General features: G+C 37.0%; 1 long non-coding RNA gene across 1 annotated transcript in view; it reads left to right on the top strand.

Moving 5' to 3' along the window:
- LOC141581491 (uncharacterized) overlaps positions 1 to 23,323 on the top strand; it is a 459,045-nt gene that overhangs the window by 248,519 nt on the left and 187,203 nt on the right. The window contains exons 4-6 of the long non-coding RNA XR_012514169.1: positions 11,390 to 11,490; positions 15,468 to 15,560; positions 21,997 to 22,095. This is a non-coding gene — a long non-coding RNA (uncharacterized LOC141581491). The remainder of the gene's footprint in view (positions 1 to 11,389; positions 11,491 to 15,467; positions 15,561 to 21,996; positions 22,096 to 23,323) is intronic.

Consider the following 23,323-nt stretch of genomic DNA (forward strand, 5'->3'; position numbering starts at 1 on the left):
CTGATTTTAGCTCAGTTTGTCAGTATGTAAATTTTCTAGGGACTCACCATTAAGTTTATTGTCCAGACAATCCTCTTGTATTAGAAGCACACTGACTGCCAGTTAATCTCGTTATACATGGAATAAAAGGCCAATTCTGAGACTTAAAAAAATCATTGATACACTGAGTCTTAAATTTCTAAAGGGGTAGATCTACAAATGCTTAGATTTTTACTACTTTAAGCCAAATAGAAATCTTCTGTGAGCAAGAATGATTTTTGTTCCTTGTTCCTCCTCTGCTTGCGTCCCCTTTCTTCTCCTTCTCCCTACTCCTCTTCCTCCTCCTCCTGATTTTGCTTCTCCTCCTTTTCCTCCTCCTCTTCTTCCTCCTTCTCCTCTTCATGCCACATATTACCTAAATAGCACTCAAATATTTTGACAATTTTAGTGATAAAGAATTGTATTATTTATTTTCCCTTAGAATAGCTTTACTACATAGGTACTCAAATACAACTCCCATTTCTATAGATTTATTTCATAGAAAAAAGCTTTATCTAACTTCTATTCATTGTTAAAAACTTAACTCAGGTATCAGTTATACAAGAACACATATATATGTATTTATCATATACCAGGTAGATTTAAATACACACACACACACACACACACACACACACCCCTTATATAGCTTATTTGTTATATACCAGGTAGATCTAAATATATATGTATTTAAATCCCTGAAGCACAAGGGCATCATATACTATAGTATGCAAGTATCCTATGACCTGATTTAGCTCAGTTGTTAACATATAAATCTACTAGGGACTTCTATTTATATGTAAATATATATATATATAGTAGATATATTGGTATTTATATGTATTTCTATTTATATATATAAATAGAAAGCTGTTAAAGATGAGATTTATAGACTCTGAAGATTTTTATGAGTATTTATTGAAAGAGGATTGTTCTTGGTATGTTAGTACATACTAACGTATATGTGTGTGTGTGTATGTATATATATATATATATATATATATATATATATAGAGAGAGAGAGAGAGAGAGAGAGAGAGAGAGAGAGATCTACCTGGTATATAATAAGCAATACATATGTTTAATATCATTATATTATATATCATTATATGTACTGTGTTCTTTTATATGTGCTATTGTTCTTTTATATTTGCCATATTTATCATATATACATAATTGGCGATACTTATATATCAATATATACATATCGATGTATAGACGTATATAGATATATACATAATTGGTGATGTATATATGTACATAAACCTGATACATATATCAATATAACTGGATATATATATATATATATAGCCGATTACATGTCTGTCTTTCTCAGAGTTCCTAGAGCACTGCTGTTCAACTGAAATATAATGTGAACTACAAATTTAGATCATTTGAAATTTTAAATTTTTTAGTAATCATATTAAAAACTAAAAAGAAATGTGTACAATAATTTAAGTAATATCTTTTAGATAATATATCCAAAATGTTATTTCAAAACAGAATCAATATAAACAATAATTTCTGAGTTATTTTAAGTTCCTTTTTGGTACTAAGTTTTAGAAGCCTGATGTGTACATTGTATTTTCAGCACATCTTTATTTGGACTATCCACATTTCAGATGTGTTGCTGGCACATTTGCCTAATGGCTCCTGTATTGCACACACTGGTCTAGAGGACAGGGACTATTACTCTCCATTTCTTTGCCAGTGCAAAGAAACAGGCCCTGTGTTGTAGGGGGTCCTTAATATATAGCTCTTATAGTGGATTGAATAAATAAAAACACAATTCAAATACAGAAAAATCACAAATATTAAGGATATAAATATATTTATATAAGGAAATTATACCCCTTTGTGATTGATACATTGGTTTTTGATTTCCATAAGCTTGGAAATAAGGAGAATTTTCTGGCACATATACAGTATTTTCCAGTAGAGGGCAGAGATTTAATTTAGTGGGAACTTAATGGCACAAGAGAGATTATTCAGTTTGTGGGAACTACTCATACCAACACTTTAGAAATGGAAGACCAATAAGGTTTCTTGCAAGCATAGGATTTTATTGCACTGATGGTCCAAACAATATAGCTGTGAATGCATAGGGGTGGAACAGGGTTGGGACTATATTTTCTACCCTCTCACATCTAAGCTATCTTGATAAATATTGAATTATTTAAAAGATGGACAAGTCTAGTAGGGTTCACAAACTGCATAAGAATAGCACTTTGCCACAGGAAGTTGATAGGTCTGCTATCAATCACTTTTCACCAACTAAAGATCATTTTATTTGTTGTTTTATTGACTAAATTCCATGTAATCTATGACCTAAACTTTTGAGTCAGTGTCTCTCTGTTAACAAAGAGTTGCTCAGTTTCCATCCTTTTCCCCTACTCCCTGTCTCTTTCTTGTTCTTTGGCATTCCTCATAAACGTACTCAGAGAAAAAAGAAAAATTCATGTGATTCAGACATAATTAAGAGTTGGAGCTGTGTGTGGTGGCTCACGCCTGTAATTCCAGCACTTTGAGAGGCTGAGGCAGGTGGATCACAGAGGCAGGTGGATCACCAAGTCAGGAGTTCGAGACCAGCCTGGTCCAACATGGTGAAACCTTGTCTCTACTAAAGATACCAAATAAAAAAAAAATAGCCAGGCATGGTGGCATGCACCTGTAATCCCAGCTACTTGGGAGGCTGAGGTAGGAGAATCACTTGAAGCCAGGAGGCAGAGGTTGCAGTAAGCTGAGATCACACCATTGCACTCCAGCCTAGGTGACAGGATGAGACTCTGTCTCAAAAAAAAAAAAAAAAAAGAAGAAGAGAGAGAGAGAGAGAGAGAGAGAGAGAGAGAGAGAGTTGAAAGGAATTCTCTTAAAGTTTTGAGACTTTTCCTTAACAAGCTTGACAGAATTTATGCGTTCACAAGATTCTTGGTTTCTATTGTAATTATCTCAGAAAACATTGTATGTATCCTCACAGCATTGCCCTGATAAGAATATTCTTGTGACTTCTAATGACATTGATTTCAGGGTAATCTTATAAACATCCTCAAATATTACTTATTTTGTTATGACACTTTGTTTTCTTTCTGACATACTACATTACGTAGATCAGTAACCCACATTTATTCACAAGGTGTGGATTAACTTTTGCCTGTTTGCAAAATAATATTTACCTAAAAAGAAAATGATTTATTTTTATATTTATTTATTTATTTATTATTGTACTTTGGGATCTGGGATACATGTGCACAAAATAATATTCACCTAAAAAGAAAATGATTTATTTATTTATTTATTTATTTATTTATTTATTATTGTACTTTGGGATCTGGGATACATGTGAGCATCCTTCAGGATTGTTGCAGAGGTACATACCTGCCATGGTGGTTTGCTGTCTCCATCCGCCCAACCCCCATCACCTACATCAGGCATTCCTCCTGGTGTTATCCCTCCCCAACCTCCCCGCCTACCCCAGTGTGTGTTGTCCCCTTCCCTGTGCCCAAGTGTTCTCATTGTTTGTCACCTGCCTGTGAATGAAAACATGCAGTGTTTGGTTTTCTGTTCTTGTGTCAGTTTACTGAGAATGATGGTTTCTAGATTCATTCATGTGTCTACAAAGGACATAAACTCATAGTTTCTTATGGTTACATAGTATTCCATGGTGTATATGTGCCACATTTAAAAAAATGATTTTTGAAAGGCTTAAAGGCAGTTCCCAAAAGATGTTGAGTAATTAATAGTATTATTAGAATGAGTATAACAGTGTCTCAAGGGAACTATTCTGAAATAGTATCTCTTGCTTAAGTGAAGAGTTTGGGTGTCCCAACACAAGTTAGACTCATTTCTAACTGACTCCAAGTTAAGAGAATATGCAAGTACTCTTCCTATTTGCATTTGACACCATCTTCTAGCAAGGCCTATAAAATTATGGCACAGAGTATGAGATAGGACATAATGTTTCATATATTGGTAGCAGACAATGAGACATCCTACATCTAGTTTACAAGGTTTTACATGGCAAGCCTGAATTTACCTCAGTTTATTTGGAAATATCTTCTGCCTAACTGTGAAGTTGGTCTATATCCAACTTTACCCACTCTACTTTTTGCGTAAGCTAGAGATTTTCTGTGTATTTCTTTTTCCATTCAGTTCAACATCTGCTGATTGAGCACTCACTCTGCCAGCTGGGGCCCCAGACATGAAGACAAAACTGTCCTTTAGCATAAAGAACTTAAAGCTGGTTAGGGAACCTGATGTTTAAACAGTTTTAATTTCTTAGAGTTTCAGCACTATGGTAGAGGGATGTAGTGGCTTATCATTTATTTACCAAATACTTGCTGTATATGCACTATGGGGAAAGTACTAAAGATATAAGATAATTGGATGGAATTTAGCTCCTAGGTGGTTTATGGAAAAGTGGAACGTATAACAGATCTTAGTCACCAAGAAGAAAAGAACTCATTTGTTTCTCCAGAGTTTTCTCTCAGTTCAGATTGATCTGCATTTTAGGAAGAGTTTTGTATCTCTGGGAAACTTCTATTTCTTCTGGTTCTAAAATCTTCTGACCCTTCTGAATTGCCATAAAATTCCATGTTTTCATTCACTGAATTCAAATCTCTTTCTCTCTTCTTTTATTCCCCTGCTTTTCTGAATATCTGTGGTTCTGTTTTCCTCATTTACATTCCCAGCTCTTATGTTGATCTAGTACATGAAACTTCTTACAAGTGAGTCTATGGCCCAATGACTTAACCATTGTAGATTACATTTGAAAATACACAAATGACATTCTATCTATGGAACAAATATTAAATTTTTTTTTTCTGGCTGTTGGAGTATGAGTATATCCCTTATAATTCAGAGATACAAATTGTCCAGTCTATAAATGGTTTTGCATTTAAGATACATACAGATTTACAAGCCAAAACCCAAAATTGCCCAAAGAAATTCTAAGCATTGCTTTTGTTCCTTGTAAGATATTAAAGTACATGTGGCTGGTTGCTCTGTAATCTGAGCACTTTGGGAAGCTGAGGTAGGTTCCTTGAACCCAGGAGTTCAAGACCAGACTGGGCAATGTGGCAAAAATCTCTCTCTACTAAAAATACAAAATTAGGTGACTGTGGTGGCATGCATCTGTAGTCCCGGCTACTCAGGAGGCCGAGATAGGAAGATCACTTGAGCCAGAGAGGTCAAGGCAGCAATGAAACTAAGGTTGTGCCAGTGTACTCCAGTCTAGGCAACAGAGTCTCAAAAATAAAAATAAAATAAAGCATATGCAATTTGTAACCTCAGCAACACTTTCATATCTCATTTTCTCTTTTCTTCATTTTTAATATACAATACTCAAGAGATTCTCTCACATATGATCCTCCTTGTAATAGCTATACAATATTGCTATTTCCAGTCAAAGCAGCTTTTATTCTACCTCCTATTCTGTTCTGTTTCCCTTTGTCTGTCTCTCTTTCCTTCCCGCACCTTCTTGTCTCTTACATAGTATACAGATTGACTTAACCTTTTGTTTGCCACTTTAACTTCTTTCTTAGGTTTTCTCTGCTTTTGTTCTGACTCTGCATCGTGTAAGATTAAGAACTAGTCTGACCAAGATTAAATCTTCTAGGTTGAGAAGAGGGGGTTATGGACTGGCACTAAGTAGGACTCTCTTTGAAGGGCTGGAGGAGTAAAAAAAAATTTGCAAACACTCCCATTTTGTATTTTTTTTTTTTTTTTTTTTTAAGACGGAGTTTCGCTCTTGTTACCCAGGCTGGAGTGCAATGGCACGATCTCGGCTCACCACAACCACCGCCTCCTGGGTTCAGGCAATTCTCCTGCCTCAGCCTCCTGAGTAGCTTGGATTACAGGCATGTGCCACCATGCCCAGCTACTTTTTTGTATTTTTAGTAGAGACGGGGTTTCACCATGTTGACCAGGATGGTCTCGATCTCTTGACCTTGTGATCCACCCGCCTCGGCCTCCCAAAGTGCTGGGATTACAGACTTGAGCCACCGCACCCGGCCCCATTTTGTATTTTTTTATTTATATGTTCATATTTGTAGCTCTCATATACAGTGAGATGAAACATTTTCTTAATCCAAGGTAAACTGAACCTAGATTCTTTAAGCAAACCATTTATTTCATCCTGGTTTTTGTATTAATAAACTCAGTGTAACTAGACCTTACACTTTATTTACAGCTCCCCTTGCCATAAATCGATGTCCAAAAGCTTTGGATCTTGTCTTCATTAAAATCAAAATCTGATGTTCTAGGAATGGCAGTTGTTAGATGTGGCTTTGCCCCCAACAACATTTTCCAGATAATATGTTGCAAATGCTGAATTAAGGTACCCGTGAGGAGTGTTCTATAAGAACTGGACAATGTAAACTGTGTCTTGGTTAACAAACTAATACAATGACATCTACTGTTGGCTTCTCCAGTCTTTTAGCTTCCTTGTTTTCAGAGAAGGCTGTGGATGTTTTTCAAATTGGAAAAAGCCAGAAGGAAAAAAAAACAAAACAAAACAAAAAAAAAACAAGTCTTGTTTACTTGAACTTTAGGTTGTTTTCTAGGAAATGTGCTTTGTTAGTTCACATTTTGCTTTATTTTCTCTGAATTTCCCAAACAATTATATTATAGTTTAAACCACACATTTTAGGGTTTAGCAATAATTTTGCACTTGTTTGTTTTATTTATGTCATCTGTGTGTCCCTTAATGACTTATACAGAGAAAGAAATTTATTTTGCCCTTTTCAAGAATAGCTCCTAGTTACACCGTAGCTCCTCAAAAAATACACAATGATAAAAAAATCCTGAGGAAAGTGAACAAGGTTGAATTGAGGGCTTTCTATATGTCAGATATTGTGCTGGATGTTTTGATGCTTTTTAAAATGTACACCTCATGACAACGCAGTGAGAAACTACTCTTCTTATTTTATGTGTCCAATATCACATCACTAGTCAGTAATGCATCTTAGATTTCTACGTCTTTTACAGCTCATTTTTATTTCATACTTTTGAAAAGTTTTTTTTATCTTTATTTCATACTTTAAAAAAGTTATTTATTTATTTTTGATGCAGGTATCAAAAGTTTTGGACTCAGTCAAGTACAGACATGAAATCAGATTTAAAAAACAAAAGCAAAACAAAACAAAACAAAACAAAAACACTGCTCTCAAACCTGCTGTGTCAAATTTCCCTCTCTCAGCCCCTGACTGGCTCTCATGAACTCCCACCTGTCCAGCCACAGTTGTACAGTCTCATTTTCAGGTTCAGATAAAATTTTCCATTCAAAACTTCTCCTTGTTTCAGATCAGAATTATCCCTTGGTTTCCATGATAGAGCAATAGGAAAGAGAAGGGTCTGTTCTTCATCTCTTCCTACCTCCTTCCATTTTCTTTCCTCCTTCCGGTTTCTTTTCCTCCTTCAATCCCAGTGATGCTTCTCGATTCTCCAAGTTTAAGAAAGTGAAGAGCAATGAGAGGAATAAATTAGTTTTGTTCTCTCTTGACTATTCAATGCCTTCTGTGTGGCAGATGCTCAAAACTTAGGTGTCAAATGAAAATGGGAATATGCAAGTTTATTAAATTGTTTTATGATAAAGAAAGCCTTGGTTAATATGGCCTTTTATTTAGAAAAGTCTGGAGGAGAAAACTGTGAGGACACAACTGAGAACTAAGAGTAGTAAGAGGGGAAAAGCAATCAAGAAGATTTCAGTGGATAAGATATTCAAATAATTAGAACTGGTAAAAGCAGTCAAGTGAAAGAAAAAAATGATTTATGAAACAGATGCAAGTTTATTGATATGAATAAAATAGAGAATACATGTGAAGTTGATTCTGTGTTGACAAAGGAGATAAAGGAGATACGGTCTGAAAGACCATCTGCCTTTCATTTTCCAAGTACACATTCATTGAAATTTTCATTCACAACATATGAAGATTTGATGGAGAATTCTGTAATTGCCCAGACTCTATTCAGAGGTTTGATGTCAAGAAATAATAGACAAACTCATAGTAGGGATTATGTGTGGAAGGATATGGAAGGAATATAAAGAAAGATAATGGATATATGCTTTCATTTAACAAAAAAAAATAGTTAAGTTTTACAAACCTTTGGAGATTTTTATTTCCAAAGGAGTTTGCTTATATCCCATCCTACTAAAATTTAGCTAACATCTCTGACAGCATCAGCATGTTAATCGCTTATTTTTTGTGGCTTATTCTGTTGTCTACTAGACTGTTGCAATTGGATTTGGTAACTTTTATCTCTGGTCATATTTATTTAAAGATTGCCTTTGAGTGGCTTTGTATTTTGCTGTAAATGTTCACAGGAACATAAGTGGATTTCTTTAAAAACATTATGAAATATTAAATTTAAATTTCTAGTGAACAATGTTTATTATAATGCGATATTTGTTTAGGTAACTAAGACTGCGGTAGCAGAAAGAACCATAGCTATAATATAGATATATTACATTAATCATATTAAAAATTACCAAGACTGGAATGTATCCTAATTGTTAGACATTAATCCGTAGTCCTTGGGTGTCAATGGAGGTGCTCTCTCTCTCTCTCTCTCTCTCTCTCTCTCTTTCTCTCTTTCTCCCTCTCCCCCAACCCCCGCCACATGTCCACATTCCATTGTCTACTTCTCTACATCTGCTAGGTATGGACTATCTTCTACAATATACCAATCTTATAAAATACATAAAATCGCATACTTGAAAACAGCTATGCATTATCAACACCAAGCCTGTAATAGGATTCAGTGAATTATACAGCAGCAGGAGAAACGTTGGCCCTGATAAGGGAGACAAGGGACAATACTCCAAAAGAGCTTCAGTACCAAGCCAGCATGCATTGGCAGAGGTTGGGAGAAGATTCATGCAAGTAGATTCTGAAGGCCTTCGATCAAGAAAGCTGGAACATAATGTTTAATGGGAGAGTTTTTTAATTTGGTAGAATTCTTCTGAGACAGAATTTTACATCCTTGGAGAAACACCAGGTGATAATGCAAACGGGCTATGGAAATGACTCCTGGAAGAACAGCAAAAACTATTACAGGAATTGCTATGGCAGATAGATAAGATATTAAAAGTCTCAAATATGTGGGCATACTTGGGTAAATATTCTATGTAAAGCCAGAGAACTCAGCAGAGAACTATGTCCAATGGGAAGATGTTGAGTGTCGTGGACCGTCCGGACGGGTAGGCACGTCTGCCCGGGGGTCTCTCGACCTGCAAGAGGGTCCCAATACCTGGAAGAGGGAGTGCGCCTGAGAAAATAATAAAGACAGAGAGAGAGAAAGCGAGGCGTCTGGAGGGCTGATAGGCTGTGCCTAAACAGCAAATTTTATTTTTCAAATGCCAGGAATAAATACACTTTCTTGGCTCTGGTTTACGTCACAGCAAGAGGAATGTAAATGTATGCCTCACATGGCCTATACAATAGAGAAATCAGATACACAATGGTTGCAAGAGGAAATGCAAATGTATACCTTACATGGCCTATACAATTGAAAAGTCAGATACACAATCAGTGGTTGTAAAAAGTAACAGAATTTCCTGTAATCACAAAGCTTGTTTGCATCCAGACATTATTCCTCCTGGCTGCAGGTATCTCCGGTTTGATCTTGTTTTAGAACTGAGATGTGAAAAGGTTTTCTGGTTTTGCTCATCAGAATATCTTTTAACCGGATTCTCCTTTGTCTACTCCTAACTCAACTTAACTCAATTTCCCATTCAGGAATCTCTGAGTCAGGAATCAAAGCCATCCCTTATGGTGGCATTTGCTTTGCAAATATCGACAGTTAAACCATTAGGCAGTCAGGTAAGTAAAGAAAAGGTTAAAACTTATTCTTAAAAGAGAGTCATAAAAAAGGTTAAAAAGCAGGAACTGGTTGCTGGTAGGGGGTCACTCGGTCTAGCAGCAATGCATAGTTTTAGGCCCAAACGATATTGTGGTTGATATTAGAAACTGATCAATCATCTTATATTCCGGATAGCTCGACTGCCTCCAGTAGGAAACTGTGTTTGGGATCAAACTCACCGTATAGTGAGACTCACGCCTTTTAGGGGTCTCACACGGGAGTGTTCCCCACAGTTGAGATCATGCACTAATTGAGGGCAATGCCCTCAATTTCCAAAGCCTATTTCCAATTGGTGCCAGTGTGGAGCTGGAAAGTTGTTTTAAGGCTTGAACAAACAAGGGTTTTTTTTGTTTGTTTGTTTTTGTTTTTTTAACTCTAAGCTCCTTTTGAGTGGCAATACGATTTCTGTGGAAGTTTAGTAGCCTCCGTTCTGTTTCCAGGCTAATGTATATACTAGTATTCACATGAGTGTTCATTTTTATATGTGTTTCTTAAATCTACTCTTTTTCTCTTTCTTCATATGACTCTCTCTTTCAAATTTAACGATGGCTACTCTAAAGCTCCTGGAGATAACACACTGTAGTAGAAAAGCCTCACCTCTGGATATATGTTTGCCTTAGGTTTGAATATTAATGAGACTTTATTGTTCAAATCCTCAATAGACCTATATCTTGTCATTTGGTGTGATGGGTAGAATGCTTGCACCCCACTGCGATTCCCAAGATATCTATGTCCCAGACCTGCAAAAATGTTACCTGATATGGCAAAAGGGACTTTACAGGTGTAATTAAATCAAGCATTGGAGATGGAGCCAGTGTCCTGGATTATTCAGGTGGGCCCAGTGCAATCACAAGGTCCCTTATAAGACGGAGTCAGGGAAACTGGAGTCAGGGAAACCAGGGTCAGAGAAGAAAATGTGTCATCAAAGCAGAAGGCAGAGAGATATGGAGCCATAAACCAAGGAAGGCAGGTGACCTCTAGAAGCTAGAAAACTTGGGGACTTTTTCCCAATAATTCAGGGCATTATCATTTGCTTCTACCACTCCTATTGCTTAAACACTTCAGCTTAGAAATGACATGTCACAGTTCTACTTACATCCAGTAGGTGGGTACTAGTCACGTGCTGCTTAGAGATGCAGGAACAGACTGAGAATGACAGAAGTGTAGGAAGAAGAGTAAAAGGCTTTGTTGAACACAGAGGAGTTCTGTCATAGCCAGATGAGGTCTTCTTGTGAAAGGTTTTTATCCTGTAGTATCAATATAGGAACTAACCAAGGGAAAGACAGTGAACTGCTTGACATAAATGAAATACTTAATAAATATAAATTAAATGAATACATGAGTGAAAGAAAAGGCCTCGGACAGAAATGAGTGCAGCAGTTTAAGCAGCAGAAGATCACTGAGGATGGAATGAAATTAACAAAATCATGAATATTTGATGAGGAGGATAAAATGAAGGCAGGGACTTGTCAGATTTTATAGATGATGCTAATGATTCTGATATTTGTTTTAGGTGTAATGATATTCATGAAGAATTCTAAGAGTGGAATGAGCAACAGATTTTCATTAGTGAAAGCTTCTCCAGCTGCTACCTGAAGTAATGGATAGACAGAGGTATAAGTGGATGTAAGAAGACGGATATGTGATTGCCACAGTAGTTTTGTGGGGGAAATGGTAGTTATACCTTAGCTTAAAGAAATTAAGATGAAAAGGAGTGGATACATTTGATGTATATTTGAGAATTTGGGTCTTTCTTCCACTGGAGTCACTTACACCTTCCAGTTTGAAATCACACACACACACACACACACACACACACACCCTATGTGTGCCAAAAAGTTCTCTTTTCATTATAATCATTGATAAATAATTACTCAATATTTTAATTCCAAAGGAGCAGCTGATAGTGGGGACAGAACTGTGGAAAGTGTACATTACATTTAGATTAAGAAGGTTACATTTACAGCAATTACATTGTCCTGAGTGCCGATTTTATCTGACTGACTTGCAACGTGTTGAGAAGAATTCAAGGCCAAATTCAAGGTCAGAAAGACGCTTAATGTCCCCCATGGTGACACATGTCCCATGTATTTGCATTAACATTTTGGAGGTGAGATAGAAAGTCTTATTTTTCCTCTGCCTCCATTTTTAGATCTTCCATTGGATTGAGGAACGTGAAAAAGGCATGCCAAGGGAGGGGCACTCAGGCACTTGCATCAGCTGCCTCGAGACAGTGAATTATAATGAAAATATTATCATAAAAGGGATACAATACATGGTTCATGATTGCAAAACCATATTGAAGTTCCTGTTTATTGAAGTCATGGTTCACATATGGTACATATGCATATTTGGAAATCTCAGAATTGCATTTTCACGAAAGAAGATAAAGATACCAAATGCCTTACTAAGAGTATTTATTTGTTTGTCAGTTATTTGCATGGAAATGTGGTAAACAGAGAGCAATGCCTGGGGCTGGGCATTAGTGTTAGTAAGTCAGAGGAAAGCCTTATTTGTAAGAAGTTACATCAGAAATTGTAAACTTCGATTTAGCATAAATTAATAACTGAAGACTGAAACAAAACACAGATGGTGTAGAGTCAACCTGGAGTCTTCTAGAATCCTTTGTTAAGAGAACAAAATTATGAGAGAAAGTAAAGGTTGGCGGTCTCAAATCACAGTAATTGAATTACTCAAATCACAAATTCCTCCTTAACTCGACACTTAACTTGATTGAATTTTCATGATGTCAAAGCTTGTAGATAGTCAGGTAATTAGAAATGAGAATAAAGAACAGTTTGATGAATAACAGAACCTTTGACTTGTCATCCAGATGTATTGATCCATTAATGTACATATATTTTACTGTGAATGACAGTAATTTGGCTTCCATATGTTACATAAAAATATTTTTTAAAGATTAATATTATATACAAATATTGCAGGGTATCAACATCTAACACTCATCTTTGTAATTATCAACAATTCTGACATTTTGTACTATAAACATTTTGCCATGTTCAATGTTACCTTGCCTTGAAGAGGCAGATGAAGCAGACCTCTAATCTTACTCAATGGCTATAGTGTGAGTATCCAGAAGAGGCAGGGGCTCTTGTAATCTGTTTCTTACCAAAAATATCAACAACTCCAGCCAAAATTTTTGTTCTCATTGAATCTCAGTTTTTTCTCCAAAATAAATAAAGACATTAGGGTTAATAACTATAACACCAGTACTTTTGGCTCTAAGTGGCAGAAACCTAGCTAATAATAACTTAAATATAGGCTTATGTTTCTTACATAAGTGGTTTAGAGATGTGAAATCTAACACATGGCCAGTGGCTCTATGACACTCACACTTCCTGTTTGCTTGTCACCTCATGTTCATTAAGTGGCAGCTACAGCTCCATACTTTGCACCTATGTTCAAGTCAGCTGCCAGCTATGCTAGTTTCTTATATCGGAAATCTTTTTTAAAAAATTAGATTTTGTCTTACATATCAGCCACCAAAAATATGTCACATGGCTACCTCTAGCTGAAAAGGTAAATGTGAAAACAGAGACCTGGGCACATTTTTGCCCCAAAACCAAAAGAGGTTCTGTCTGCAAGGAGAAGGTTGAAAATGACTATTTGGTATGCATCCATTTCTGCCACAGGGACTGTCAAGGCCCCTTTCAGCTTCAAAACTGTGATAGAGAAAATTATGCCAGATAAAGTTTAATGCCATAGGCAAGCTAGTATTGGGAAATCTTTGTCCTGTTCTTGTGACTGGAGAGTTGCCTGGAACTGAGAACTTTGGGTCCTCTCATTCATGATTACAAAATGTAACTTTCACCTAAAAAAAATTACATAATTAAAATAAGTAACATACACCAAAAGTATCAGGATTGCTTCTAAGTTCCTGGAAAGATTATCAGCACTACTGCTAAGATTTGTGAGCTCTGTGAGAAAATGTTTGCACAATTTCCAATTAAATTAGCTGTTGTCAAGATGTTGCCTTTTTGGTATGGTGGCCAGATGTATCTTTTTAATCTGATTGTACTCATATTTTTTTCTGCTTTTCTGAAAATGGTTATAGAGGAGTAATATTTTAAAATTTTAGGTTTGACTTTCTAGATTCCTCTAATTTTCCGTGTGTGTGTGTGTGTGTGTGTGTGTGTGTGTGTGTGTGTTTAATAACTATAAATAAAATTACTATAGGTTCTTGAAAGTTCAACATACAGAAACAAAACTTAGCTAGATTTGGAAGTGTTCAGGTATCTTACTGGCTATTCTCTTTTGCTGAATGATTAAAATCAAAGAAGTGCATATGAATACAGGGAACTTTAGGGTATTCAACCACTCACTAAACAAATATTTATAAAGCACTTTTGTTTATTATATGCTATATGGCAGGTACTGTTTTAGGCTGTAGGATTTCAGTGACAAACAAGGTGAAACAAATTAAAATATAACCTTCATGAAGCTTATATTTTAGTGAATATATAGAAGTAAAAAGTAATGAACACTCAGTATAATAGAATAGAGAGTGACTAAGTGTATTAGTCTGTTTTCATGCTGCTAATGAAGACATACCTGAGACTGGGTATTTTATAAAGGAAAGAGGTTTATGATCCTTCATAAAAATAACTCTTTAAAAAAGATTTTATCCTTGCACAGATAATTGAATTATTAATCATTTTTCTAAATAATTTCTAGTACACACCTTAGGAAGAATCCAGAGTTTTTGGAAGTTGATAAACCTCCTTAGAAAAAATACTGTAATTGCAATTAAAAGCTAGATTCAAATGCAAACGTGTTAAGAAAAAGTACAGCAAATTTGGGTTTTTAAAACCTGACAAATAACATCACAAAATTCAAAAAAGTAAAAAAGCAACAATATTTTAAGTAATTGGTTAACACACCTCTACACCCATTTTTCCCATATATTTCGACTGCAGTTTTTGTTAAAATTGTCATAACTCAATAACAATATTTTCTTTTCTTTTTTTTTTTTTGAGACGGAGTTTCGCTCTTGTTACCCAGGCTGGAGTGCAATGGCGGGATCTCGGCTCATGGCAACCTCCGCCTCCTGGGTTCAAGCAATTCTCCTGCCTCAGCCTCCTGAGTAGCTGGGATTACAGGCACGTGCCACCATGCCCAGCTAATTTTTTTTATTTTTAGTAGAGACGGGGTTTCACCATGTTCACCAGGTTGGTCTCGATCTCTCGACCTCGTGATCCACCCACCTCGGCCTCCCAAAGTGCTGGGATTACAGGCTTGAGCCACCGTGCCCGGCCTAATAACAATATTTTCTATAAAAAATTAAGATGATTCAGCTTTGCCTGTGTCGTGAGAGATCAAATTTTTAATGTATATTTAGAATGCATAGAATATGCACATTCCCACAAAATGTACTCTCACTTTACACCACAGATTGGGCTCTCTCTTTCACACACACGCATACACACACACACACACACACACACACACACAAAATCTTCTAGTGGTGAACATTTAAAAAGAAAAGAAACAGAGCAGAGAAATTTGATCTTGATTAGTTATCAATTAACAATACTGTACTATCTCTTTAAAATTTTACTCGTCTTCAACAGAGGGGCCAAGATGGCTGACGAAGAACTGCTCCGGTCTGCAGCTTCCATCCAGACCAACGCAGAAGGCGGGTGATTTCCGCATTTCCAACTGAGGTACCCTGTTTCATTTCATTGGGACTGGTTAGGCAGTGGGTCCTGCCCACGGAGGGTAAGCAGAATCAGGGTGGGGTGTTGCTTCACGCGGGAAGTGCAAGGAGTGGGGGTCCCTTCCCAGCCAAGGGAAGCCGTGAGGGTTACTATGCTTTTCGCAATCTGCAGATCAGGAGATTCCCTCCCTCGTGTGCCTACACCACCAAACCCTAGGTTTTAAGCACACAGCTGGGTGGCTGTTTGGGCAGATACCAAGGTGCAGGAATTCTTTTTCATACCCCATTGGTGCCTGGAATCCCAGCAAGACAGAATCGTTTACTTCCCTGGAAAGGGGGCTGAAGCCAGGGAGCCAAGCGGCCTTGCTCAACAGGTCCCAATCCCATGGAGCCCAGTACGCTAATACTACTGGCTTGAAATTCTCACTGCTAGCACAGCAGTTTGAAATCAACCTGGGATGATCGAGCTTGATGAGGTGAGGGGCATCTGCTATTACTGAGGCTTTTTAGTAAGCAGTTTTTACCGACAGTGCTAAGGAGGCTGGGAGGTCTGGACTGGACAAAATTTATCACAGCATGGCAAAGTGGATATGGCCAGACTCCTCTAGATTCGTCCTCACTAAGCAGGGCATCTCTGAAGGAAATGTAATAGCCCCAGTCAAGGGCTTACAGATAAAACTCCCATTTACCTGGAACAGAGCACCTGGGGAAAGGGGCAGCTGTGGGCGCAGCTTCAGCAGATTCAATCATTCCTGCCTGCTGGCTCTAAAGAGAGCAGCTGATTCTGATAGAGGGCTTCTTTCAGCACAGTGCACCAGTTCCTCTAAGGGACAGACTGCCTACTCAAGTGAGTCTCTGACCCCTGTGTCCCTTGACTGGGAGAGACCTCACATCAGGGGTCAACAGATACCTTACACAGGAGAGTTCTGGCTGGCATCAGGCCAGTACCCATCTGGGATGAAGCTTCCAGAGGAAGGAGCAGGCAGCAATCTTTGTTCTGCAGCCTCTACTGGTGACACACAGGTGAACATGGTCTGGAGTGGACCTCCAGCAAATTTCAGCAGACCAGCAGAAGAGGGGCCTGTTAGAAGAAAAACTAATAAAAAGAAAGCAAGAACATCAACATAAAGTACCCCCACACTGAAACCTCAACCAAAGGTCATCAGCCCCAAAGATAAAAGGTAGATAAATCCACAAAGATGAGGAAAAACCAGTGCAAAAACGCTGAAAATTCCAAAAACCAGAATGCCTTTTTTCCAGTGATCCTAACTCCTCTCTACCAAGGGCACAAAACTGGACAGAGAATGACATTGATGAATTGACAGAAGTAGACTTCAGAAAGTGGGAAATAACAGACTCCTCTGAGCTCAAGGAGCATGTTATAACCCAATGCTGAGTCAGGAGAATCACTTGAACCTGGGTGGCAGAGGTTGCAGAGAGCCAAGATCATGCCACTGCACTCCATCCTGGTGACAGAGCAAGACTTCGTCTCAAAAATAAATAAATAAATAAATAAATAAATAAGTAAAAACAAAATAAAGAAAAGAAAAAGAAAGAGAAACTCATTCAAAACTACTTAACTACATGGATTGAACAATATGCTCCTGAATGACTACTGGGTAAATAACAAAATAAAGACATAAATAAATAAATAAATAAATAAGACAACTTATCAGATTCTCTAGGACACAGCTAGAGCAGTGTTAAGGGGGAAATTTCTAGCACTAAATGCCCACATTGCATCAGAAAGCTGGAATGATCTAAAATGGACACCCTAACTGCAATTAAAAGAACTAGAGAAGCAAAAGCAAATAAATTCAAAAGCTAGCAGAAGACAAGAAATAACTAAGATCAGAGCAAAATTGAAGGGGATAGAGACATTAAAAAACCTTCAAAAAAATCAATGAATCTAGGAGCTGGTTTTTTGAAAAAAAACAAAATAGATAGATTTCTAGCTAGACTAATAAAGACAAAAATAGAGAAAAATCAAATAGACACAATAAAAATGGTACAGAGGATATCACCAGTGATCCCACAGAAAAGCAAACTACCATCAGAGAGTATTAACACCTCTACACAAATGAACTGGAAAATCTAGAAGAAATAGATAAATTCCTGAACACATACACCCTCCCAAGACTAAACCAGGAAGAAGTCGAATCCCTGAATAGACCAATAACAAGTTCTGAAATTGAGACAGTAATTAATAGCCTACCAAACCAAAAAAAGTCCAGGACCAGATGGGTTCACAGCCAAATTCTTCCAGTAGTACAACAAGGAGCTGGTACTATTCCTTTGGAAACTATTCCAAACAATAGAAAAAATGGCACTTCTCCTTAACTCATTTTATGAGGCCAGCATTATCCCGATACCAAAACCTGGCAGAGACACAACAAAAAAAGAATATTTCAGGCCAGTATCCCTGATGAACATCCATGTGAAAATCCTCAATAAAATACTGGCAAACTGAATCCAGCAGCACATCAAAAAGCTCGTATACCACGATCAAGTCGGCTTCATCCCTGGGATGCAAGGCTAGTTCAACATATGCAAATCAGTAAATGTAATCCATCACAGAAACAGAAACAGAGACAAAAACCACATGATTATCTCAATAGATGCAGAAAAGACCTTTGATAAAATTCAACATTCCTTCATGCTAAAAACTCTCAAAAAACTAGGTATTGACAGAACATATCTCAAAATAATAAGAGCCATTTATGACAAGCCCATAGCCAATATCACACTGAATGGGCAAAAGCTGGAAGCATTCCTTTTGAAAACCAGCATAAGACAAATATGCCCTTTGTCACCACTCCTATTCAACATAATATTGGAAGTTCTGGCCAGGGCAATCAGGGTATTCAAATAGGAAGAAAGGAAGTCAAATTGTCCCTGTTTACAAATGACATGATTGTATATTTAGAAAACTCCATCATCTCAGCCCCAAATCTCCTTAAGCTGATAAGCAACTTCAGCAGAGTCTCAGAATACAAAATCATTATGCAAAAATCACAAGCATTCCCACACACCAATAATAGACAATCAGAGAGCCAAATCATGAGTGAACTCCCATTCACAATTACTACAAAGAACATAAAATACCTAGGAATACAGCTCACAAGGGATGTGAAGGACCTCTTCAAGGGAACTACAAACCACTGCTTAAGGAAGTAAGAGAAACAAACAAATGGAAAATATGCCTATGCTCATGGATAGGCAGAATCAATATCATGAAAATTGCCATACTGCCCAAAATAATTTGTAGATTCAATGCTATTCTTATCAGGCTACCGTTGACTTTGTTCACAAAATTAGAAAAAACTACTTTAAATTTCATATGGAACTTAAAAACCCATATAGCCAAGACAGTCCTAAGCAAAAAAAAAAAAAACAAAACAAAGCTAGAGGCATCGTATTACCTGACTTTAAAATATAATACAAGGCTACAGTAACCAAAACACCATGATACTGGTACCATAACAGATATATAGACCAATGGAACAGAATAGAGGCCTCAGAAATAGCACCACACATCTACAACCAGCTGATCTTTGACAAATCTGACAAAATACAAAAGCAATGGGGAAAGGATTCTCTTTTTAATAAATGATGGGAAAACTGGCTAGCCAGATGTAGAAAACAGAAACTGAACCCCTTCTTTACATCTTATACAAAAATTAACACAAGATGGATTAAAGATTTAAATGTAAAACCTAAAACCGTAAAAACCCTAGAAGAAAACCTAGGCAGTACCATTCAGGACATAGGCATGGGCAAAGACTTCATGGCTAAAACACCGAAAGCAATTGCAACAAAAGCCAAAATTGACAAATGGGATCTAACTAAACTAAAGAGCTTCTGCACAGCAAAAGAAACTATCAGAGTGAACAGGCAACCTACAGAGTGGGAGAACATTTTTGCAATCTACCCATCTGACAAAGTGCTAATATCCAGAATCTACAAGGAACTTAAACAAATTTACAAGAAAAAAAAAAATCAAAAAGTGGGCAAAGCATATGAACAGACAGTTCTCGAAAGAAGACGTTTATGCAGCCAAGAAACGTGAAAAAAAGCTTATCATCACTGGTCATTAGAGAAATGCATATCAAAACTGCAATGAGATACCATCTCATGCCAGTTAGAATGGTGATTATTAAGAAGTCAGGAAACAACAGATGCTGATGAGGCAGTGGAGAAATAGGAATGGTTTAACACTGTTGGTGGAAGTGTAAATTAGTTCAACCATTGTTGAAGACAGTGTGGCAATTCCTCAAAAATCTAGAACCAGAAGTACCATTTGACCCAGCAATCCCATTACTGGGTATACACCCAAAGGATTACAAATCATTCTAATATAAAGACATATGCACATGTATGTTTATTGCTACGCTGTTTACAATTGCAAAGACTTTGAACCAACCCAAATGCCCATCAGTGATAGACTGGATGAAGAAAATGTGGCACATGTACACCATGGAATACTATGCAGCCATAAAAAAGAATGAGTTCATGTCCTTTATAGCAACATGGATGAAGCTGGAGACCATTATTCTCAGCAAACTAACACAGGAAAGGAAAACCAAGCACCACATGTTCTCACTCATAAGTGAGAGTTGAACAATAAGAACATGTGATGGACACAGGGATGGGAATGTCACACACCGGGGCCTGTCTGGGGCTGGGGGGGGCAAGTGAAGGGAGAGCATTAGGACAAATACCTAAAGCATGCAAGGCCTAAAACCTAGATTATGGGTTGATGAGTGCAGCAAACCACTGTGGCACATGTATCCCTATGTAACACACCTGCATGTTCTGCACATGTATCCCAGAACTTAAAGTGAAAAAAAAAAATTACACATCTGATGACTTGAAAGTTCTGGATGAGGACATATTAAAATTGGTTTCTCTTCCCATTACCCACCTACTTCTGGTGCCTGGTGTCATTGGACATATTAACATTGTAATACAACTTTCGGCCTTGCACATGTGTGTCATAGTGTGTCAAACCTATACGGGACAGCTAGTAAGAACTCTGCCTATAAGTAATATTTCAAATCTCACATAATTCTATTTCACTAAACCCAAAGTAAATTTCTCCACATCCCAAATTACCATTAGTCACATCCCACAAACACTGACCTGCATTCCAATTCCCCCTTAATATAAGGAGAATTGCGGCAGAGGGGAAAAGCAAAACCTAGCCACTGATGTTATGATTTTTCTTGGGACAGAGACTTCCTTCTGTGCTTTTTTTCAGATAACAGATTATCCCTATCTCTTCAGATAGAGGTTCTTGGAGAAATTTAAAATATGCAGTTTAAAATTAGTTAAGGGCCCCAATTAGTGCATACCTGACTCACTGGCCTTCCAGGTGGGCTCACAGTGAAAGGTGGGGCTAAAAGCAGGCACTCTGTTCAGATTCCCTTGTGCTGGTATTTGAATGAAAACAAATCAACATTTATAAAACAAATTACCTTCCATTTTCCATAAGTTGGGATGCTTTGGATTTCAAGAAACAAATTCCAAATCAATTGGCTTAAAGTTACAAATCATGTCAGAACATGTATCTGAAAGGCCAGAGGTAGAGATAGGGCAGGATATAGTGCAGTTTATCAGTGTTAGCTCCAGTTTTAAGCGATTCTTTTGGCTCTACCATCTTGCTTCTATGTCGGTTCATATTATAGATGAGGAGATTGAGGCTCTATCTTTCATGGTTTTCATAGAGGAACTAAATTGTGGAGCAGAGAACAGACTTCTTTACCTCAGTCTGCCAGATCTTCTGGTTGAGATGTTTTGAACCACTATCTCTATGCATTTAATACCTTTTAATGGCTTTTAATATCATCCAGAGAGTTGTATCTATGGAGAAGGGGCCTGAGACTGCAAAGATTTCATGGGGATTTCCTTAGCTCAAAGGGCAGAGTATGTGCGGTAATGGCATCTGTTTCTTGATGTCCAAATGTACAATATAGGACATAGTCTTCATCATCCAACAGACACTTCAGACATTTGAGGCATATTTTCTACATACAATTTAAAAATTTTAAACTTAGTTTAACTTTCCTATAACAATTTTTGTCCTTTAATGGAGGATTTAAAAATTTTCCCAACAACTTTAACAATGAACCCAAATTCAATATGAAGTGGTTTCAAAGAGGAATGGGAAGCCAGGAAATTTTTCGGCAAAGTCTTGGTTCTAGCTCTAGCAGTTTGTGTGGTTTTGCACAAGTTATATGACTTTTCTGGGTTTCTCTTTCACCATATTAAAATAAGAAGTAAGAAACTGCATCTCAGTGTCCCACACTAGAGATATATGTTGACTTTATGGGACTCGAGATTGTTACTGACAGGAAGGGAATGAGAAAATAAAAGAAGATTGACAGATAGACAATATTTAAAAATACTTATGTATAATTCCTTTTCTCCCCTTGTTTGTGAAGGCCCCTTCGGGAAGGCCCTGCCAGTAGAGATCATCCAGGTGTAGAGCTGGTTCTAGGAAAAGCCTCTCCCAGAAAGCTTCTGTGCTTGAAACTGAAAAGGTAAGAAAGCAAAATTGGGTCCACATGGGACAGACAAGAACCAAAATGGAGGGGAATGTTAAAACAAGGGCTTTAAAAAGGCATTAGAAGCTGTAGAGATGGAGGAAATTAAAGTAGAAGCACACAAATGAGAGATCCAGGAAGCTGCTCGCAGGTGAGCAGATCCTGTCACCAGTGGTCCAACTGTTTTTATCTTCAGTGACATTTTGAAACATAATTTCAAATCCAGTGATCAACCTGGGACATGGGGTTATTTTTGTAAATGATAAAAATGACAGAATTAGTGAAGTAGATTTTTTATTGAAGTATTTTAATATTTTGAATCACATTTAGTTTTCAGTAGCACATCTTTCAATAGGTATGCTAAGGAATTGTCTGCTGAATTCAGAATGGAAACTCATTTTTGTTGGTTTATAATAGGTCTGCCTCACCCCATGTGAGATAAAAATTATTGATTATTGAGTCATCTATATAATTTTTAGACATTATATTAGGTAAAAATATTTGCTGTGAGTTTGCATATGTCTCAAACTATTGATAATATTTTTTACTTATTGTAGGAATATAGTAGAAAAAGATAGTTATATTGTTGGGAATTTTAACAGGAGCTTTATATACAGCGATTTAAAAAATATTAAATTCAGTAAACCACTAAATATTTTGCAATTTGTCTATACACTAGAATTTTTAAATCACACTTTTTTTTTCCCAAAAAATGTTCAAGCTGTTTGTTGTTGCTAATAGAGCCTTTCAAATAATACATTGAGAGAGAAGCAAAGCATTTTGCTGGACTTGTACCGTTAGACTGCTGTTTACTTGAAAGTTTAGATTTCGATCTTCATTTTTTGCCTTTCATTTGTCTTGTTGGTTGAGTGCTCATCAGTTAGCTCCTTTTAGGTTTTTTACTGGCTATAGCTGTTTTTAATGCTGAAAAATACCAGAAAGACAGTTTTCCTTCCAGTATGGTAGAAGTCAGTGAGGTACTTTATTTAGCATAGCTTGGGATTGTGTGTATGTGTGTGCATGTGTATTTGTGTTGGAGGTGGGGTAGGTTGCTGTGGAGAGTGGATGGTTCAGTCCAGGTGTGTGAACCTTAATTCTGCCCTCAATCAGGAGGCAGGGGTGTAAAGTTTGGCGTAATGCAGAAGATCTGACATTTTGGGAGGGGAATTATCTCTTACTTGAACAATTACATTAAATAGTAGCGTATACAATTTTTAAAATATAT

The sequence above is a fragment of the Saimiri boliviensis genome, chromosome 15, assembly GCF_048565385.1.
Source record: "Saimiri boliviensis isolate mSaiBol1 chromosome 15, mSaiBol1.pri, whole genome shotgun sequence".
In the NCBI taxonomy this organism is placed as follows: Eukaryota; Metazoa; Chordata; class Mammalia; order Primates; family Cebidae; genus Saimiri; species Saimiri boliviensis.